Here is a 6,096-nt window from a genome sequence, read left to right as displayed (position 1 = left end):
CCAAATCTGTGACCTGTTTTTGTTTTCTTAATCATTTTATTTTTAACAAATAAATTGCGAATACCTGGTGACCTTCCTTAGGTCCGCCCCGGTATAAACCCTTTGCTTCTAGAACAATAATTTTGGCAAGTACAGTCCATGAAAATTAACACTAGGAACAGATAAGTAAATCTGATAAATATGAAAAAATCATGACTTTTTCAAATAAGTGTCACTCTATTCACTCGTTAAAAGGTATTCACAACAGCAAATGGTTTGAATATTGATGTAATATAAGTCTAGAATTATTTTAAATTTTAAGTAGTGCATTTTTCTTTTTTTTTTCTTCTGCACAGATAATGTTGTACCCTGCTAGCACAAACACGTAAAAAATATTTTAGAAACGTTCCCTCAAAAAGACTGAAAACATTTTTTAGAAATGGTTTTAAATGTATGGTTGCAGAAATGGCATAATAACGTTTTCAACAACCATTCACTATAATGTTATTATAATGTTTTTCATTAAATAAAATTACATACACATACAACAGATTTGACATGAGATAAGAAATTTGTAGAGTTCTCTATGTTTTCTAGATATAGCAACAAACTATACGAAATGTCAAAGATAGGTTTTGTCAGTTCACTTATTCATCTTTAGGCATCTCAAGCATTGTTCATTTCCGTTCTTTGCTCTCCTGAAAAAAAAGGTGATTAATGGTATAGTCACGATATACATACCTACAAAATAAAAGAAAAAAATATACATATTATAAATTACATATTACTTGATTTTTTTTTGCATCAGGTGTATTTGTCAATCATGGAAATGCCATTGCCTGCTAGATTAAAACATGCTGTTTTGTATCAAGATTTTACTTGCACTTTGAAAAACCATGAATTGAAGTTTATAAGCTGAAATTGTGATGAGCAGAGCTATGCACATCTTTAAAATGTATGTCCTCTTCAAACAGTAAGTGGATATTCATGAAACCAAACTTCATTCATGTGTTCTATAATTAAAACTTTATTGAAGTCCAGCAAAAACAGAGGTGGATCCAAGAGGGGCCCAGGGTCCCCTTCATATTTGAAAAAAATAATTTGATTTCATAGAAAATTAACGATACTACCAATAGTGAGCCCCTTCAAAAGGCATGTTTTCCCCACCTTTTCAAAGTTTCCGGATCTGCTAATGATTGATGTAAAACAGTGATTGCATATTGCGGTCAAATGAATGAACAGATACACTAAAAGACTAACAAATGCCATGATCACTTGTCATGGTCCAATCAGATCCTCATCACTATATAAAAAAAATCACCTTGGCTTATTGGGAACATTAACTCATAAGTTGTAACCCTTATTCCCTGTAAAAGAAGGAGATCATGTGTATTTCTAATTAAAAAAAAATTAATTAAAAATGATAAGCATAATATAATCAAAACTGTGAACTTTATTAACTCTATCTAAACCGCCGGAGAGGGTAAAAGTCTAAAGTAAGCAAAATAAAAAAAAAATAATTTTACACACATAAATATGCACAAAATCATAATATTCAAAACTGAACATGTTCAATATTATGAACCCAATTTTGACAATATGTGTAGTGTAAATGTTTCAAAGTTTGTCAATTTGGCTTTTCACACATGCAGGATATGAAGTAATGTTATAAATTCTACAACAATAACTTGCAAAGTTTCAAAATAAATGCCCTGGTCAGATTTAATACAAAACATCAGTCTAAGTACTCACAAACATAATCACAATACTCACACAACTATCACGACGATAAAAATGGTTTAAACATACATCTCTAATGCAAACCTGTTGGAAAATACAACTTCAAAATGATTGTAAACTGTTGACAACAAACGTCTATATTCATTTAGAAGATAGTTGTTCTCTTTGACACATACCTTAAAAGTACCAAGTGTGGTATTAATGTAAAGTTTGAATGTAAACATAGGCAAAACTAGTGACCGGGTTAATAGTTAGGACGTTCTTTTGTAAGATAATACGCACACTGATAAAGATTTGCTATGACATATTTCAATAGCAGCATGTAGCACATCATTTACACTATTATCTATATCGTGCATATCATGAGTTCTCGATAGCAATGCGCATAGGCAATATGACATAAAACGCTTGTGTGGTCTATTCACAAAGTGTTAACCAACTGAACAATTCCTTGATTCTATCGGGCTTTGATTTCGCTATGTTGGGTATAAAGGTATGTATAATACCAATAAACTTTGGAACTCCTTCATTTTACCTTTCTCTTAAACCTCAAAAAGCTCATATTTTAAGGTCCATCTCTCCCAAAACACATTTTGAATGTAAACAAATTTTATTGAAAGTGGTAGGTCACCTAACTAAAATGAGTTTTTCTTCTCACAAGATAAACATGCAATCTCGGCAATCTTCTGAGAAAATAAAAGCTAAAAATCAGTTCTTATAATGACTTGAAAATTGTAGCTATTTAATTAGTTGTTCCACAAACAGGTAAACATCATTCATATGCTATCCAGAACAGATGACACCAGGATATAGGATGTTCTTTGTGACGCTCAAATTACACCTATTTATACAAAGTTCGGTAATATAAACATATCAATTAATACACTGAGACACTTATTTATCATAAGAAAATAATCAAAAGTTAAAAATTTACTCCGTGCAGGGTCAACACCTAATTGTTTGATATAAAATTTGACATGTAAACATTGTCATTCCGGACATGCAATTGAATCAATATTATACAAAACCGGAAAAGGAGAAACATGTAAATTTTCCGTAGCAGTACGAATTCTCGAATCATTACAAAAATTCAGAAATCACTTGAGTTTTTGTCTTCAGAGCGTGATGTTGTCTAGTGACTGGGAAATTGTAAAATTACGAATTGACCAGCTATGTTTATAAAACAAGGTTACACAGACTAGTATATATTCAAAGTACTTTGGCATACAATTTCTAACTATCTTTTTACAAAGAATTGTACTTACATCTTGTTGGACAGATCCAGTTCTTTAAATCGTCATTAAAATAGTGTGCGCTCCTTTCACGCGTGTGTAGGATAATACGCACACTGATAAAGATTTGCTCTAAACTTTTTAAATGGCAGCATGTGGCACACCATTTACACTATTATCTTATTATTTCTATGGAGATGCCATCATCTATATATCATCGATGTTGGTTAATTAAAAGACAAAGAACACTAAATTGGGATGAATAAATTGTAAATATGCATGACAAATTAAGAAGACTAGTATTACATGTACATGTATAATGCATGTGTATAATATATGTATCCTTGTTTGGTCTTTTTTTAAGATTTAAATAATGATGTAATTATTAATAGCCTCTACTATTTTATAGAGCTAGATTATCAGAATTTTAATATGATAGTCTTTTTTTGTTTATTCCATATTTGATATTTATGAGAAAATTGTATTTTAAATATGTAATTTAAAATAGTGTAGAAACATTTTCTAAATTCGTTTTAAAACGTTTTTAAAAAATTATATATTAAAATGCTTTTCTTACATTTCTACGACTATTTATTGAACATTTCAGAAAACCGTATTAAAACCATATCTGGAAATGTTTTTAACCTGTTTCAAAGGAATGCAATGACAACATTAACGGAAAATATTTTTTTTCGTTACATATAAGAAACATGTTATAATATAAATGTTTAAAAATAGATACAAAAACATTACAGTGACATGTTATTTAAACATTTCAAAAACATTTCAATAAACAGTTCTGAAAAACTTTTTCAAACGTAAACGGCAAAATGTTTCAAAAACGTTATCAAAACATTTTGAAAAAAATCAAAATGTTTTAAAAACGATTTTAGAATGTTCTGTTGGAAATGTTTGAGCAAACTACCAGTAAACTCTAAATAAAATATTTCGAAAAAGGTTCGTGCTACCTGGGTATTTATTGTTAATTGACAACTAAATTCGCTTCAATTATTTATTGGTATCTTCATTATTTAAACATCTCATAGAAACATTATTAGTTTCGAATTTTAAATCACTTAGAGATAAATCCAAACTTCATTACAGCAGTTAACTGAGCCTAGAAGTGTAGTCTTTCGACTTTGATGTTCTAGCCTAACATGGGCAAGAACACAATTATGATATCTTACATTTCGGTAACATAAAGCAATGAACTGTTATGCTTATTTCCCTTACTGATAGTATTCGATAATATTTTTATTGAGATCTTTATCACTTTTATCTAATATATTTATAAGATATTATGATTCACTTACCTAAGAGCAAGAACACAAGTGTGTAAACATGTGTCCTTAGTATTAAGTCCATATCAAGTTCGTGCGTTCCAATTGAAATCAATACCTTCCCGGTAAATCAAATAGCTATGTTTACACTAGTGTGGGAGTTAAATAATGTCAGCTCATACCCATATCTTAATGTAATTGGAAAATTAAGATAAAAAAAACCCAAAATTTTATATTGTACTTCCTTTACAAATGGAAATCCAGACATATCGTTTAAAATCTTAAAATTTTGTTTATTGATTTGCATATGAATAGTCCATATAATATCAGTTTTGTATGAAAATTGAATTATTGATTTTTTGCAAAAAGGAGATTTTTAATAGCTGAAAGAGTAATCAAGGGAACAAAGGTTATAGCGGTAATCAAAAGAATGTAATCCAGGGACAGACACCAGACATGGAAAACAGACATACACAATAAAGAACATAAAGTAACTAAAATCATACATACAAAGTAACAAAAGCAAATGAGCAACTCGGACTTCACTAAAACCTGGGAGCATGGACCAGGTGCACTTTATTAGAAGTTGAACCCTTTCTTGGAGGTATTTCCCTTTAACATCAGTATCACTCTGAAGCTTGCATATTATGAGTTATTCAAACGCTCTAGTGACTACAATCCTTTCAATTTGGATGACCTCCCTTACCCCAGGTCTACTACCTTAAGGTACATTTTAATAACAGGGAAATGGCAATTAAACTAGTTCACCCCCCAAAACAACTATTGCCAAGGTCGGAATTTAGTATAGATGTTTTTTTGAAAAAAATTCCTTCCCTTTCACACCATTCGTACACAATGCTGGACGCTAAATCATTAATGAGTTATGTTTTCGGTACGAATATAATACCTATTCAACCAAAATGTGAATAATCGATTAGCAGATAAAGGAAATTATCTTTATAAAGCAGATTTCGGAAAATCAAATAAAAATCTGAAATAGAGAAGTGCAAAAATTCCAAAAAGTCCTTAGTATTGCTAAGGAAGACAAACTCCAACTTCAGAACGTTTTAAATGCAAGGCAGGGCCTCATTTAGCAATTACTAAAAGAATGGGGTTTACTCATAATTACCTTTTTTGACAAGGTTAAACAAAGCTATTTTGATATTACTTGTATGTCAAATATTTTCAAAATAACCATGTCAGGCAATTATATTTCAATGTACAATAATAGTGCTTATTTTAATTTAAAACGTCGGAGTTTATTTTAATATATTTCAATTATGTACAGGAAAACTGATTGACGCATTCTGAGACGTATGTGTATACATTACGAGCTAAAACAGTGCTTGTTAAAACAGAATTATCCAGTGCTGATGCTGAAATAAATACAGCCACCATTATACCGCTTAAGTTAGGAACACCAAAGGATTAGACAAATAATTACACCAATATTACGTTTGAGGCGCCGTTAACCTTATGTGTGACCGGCCAAACTGGTTATTGTGTCTGGCTGTTACCGAATCAATCAATTTTATAATTATCATAAAACGTGTTATTTCATTTTTGATTACAATTATGTTTTGTGATATTCAAAAAGGGAATGACATTTCGAAAGGTTTGATTACATAGTTAGCTTTCTTATAATGCCAGTCTCTTTATGCGTGTATTCGAATTATAATATAACTTCACATATTGAAATGATAGATAAAACTTAGCTTCAAGCGGTGTGTTTTCGTGGGTAGACCAAACCATGAAATTGGTTTCCAACGGAAAGGAGATTTCTATTGATGTGTATACAGAAAACCTCAAAACCACGAATTTTAAAATCCACGAACTTGTGTTTATTCCCTTATCCACGACTACTT

General features: G+C 30.5%; 1 long non-coding RNA gene across 4 annotated transcripts; it reads right to left on the bottom strand.

The window, feature by feature from the left end:
• Positions 1-199: 199 nt before the first annotated feature.
• LOC148627888 (uncharacterized) lies at positions 200-4,488 on the bottom strand. Of its 4 annotated transcripts, XR_015921792.1 has the most exons (4): positions 2,985-4,488; positions 1,753-1,803; positions 1,301-1,346; positions 200-677 (listed from the first exon to the last, which is right to left on the bottom strand). It is a non-coding gene; the product is annotated as an uncharacterized LOC148627888 (long non-coding RNA). The 4 variants fall into 4 exon arrangements; XR_015921791.1 differs by having other exon boundaries at positions 1,753-4,486; XR_015921793.1 differs by having other exon boundaries at positions 206-677; positions 1,301-3,199; positions 4,265-4,488.
• Positions 4,489-6,096: the final 1,608 nt, after the last annotated feature.

Source organism: Perna viridis, chromosome 1 (assembly GCF_037379345.1).
Source record: "Perna viridis isolate PV_CMFRI_1.1 ecotype Kerala chromosome 1, ASM3737934v1, whole genome shotgun sequence".
In the NCBI taxonomy this organism is placed as follows: Eukaryota; Metazoa; Mollusca; class Bivalvia; order Mytilida; family Mytilidae; genus Perna; species Perna viridis.
This window is presented reverse-complemented; position numbering and strand designations above follow the sequence as displayed.